Here is a 318-nt window from a genome sequence, read left to right as displayed (position 1 = left end):
CATGGATGGAATCTAGTATATATACCACATAACAGTTGGCAAAAATTTCTGCATAAAAGTTGAGTGTATGACATGTGATTCACACTGTGTTAAAAGTAGAAAAATTACTTGACACCTGAAAACTTGGACAAAATTGGACAAAAGTCCAATTCATATAAATTAGAACCAAAAGAAATTGGCTTCTGTATAAACATACCCATTTTTATACATATACAGTGAGAAATAGAAGTATGGCAACCTCATACCCTAGGTCAGTTATTGCATGTCTGGCATACCAAATTTAATTGGCATATAAAGACATACAATCCCTGGAGCCAT

Source organism: Dipodomys ordii, unplaced genomic scaffold (assembly GCF_000151885.1).
Source record: "Dipodomys ordii isolate 6190 unplaced genomic scaffold, Dord_2.0 Scaffold10, whole genome shotgun sequence".
NCBI lineage: Eukaryota > Metazoa > Chordata > Mammalia > Rodentia > Heteromyidae > Dipodomys > Dipodomys ordii.
The sequence above is the reverse complement of the archived record's forward strand: the minus strand, read 5'-3'. Positions refer to the sequence as shown.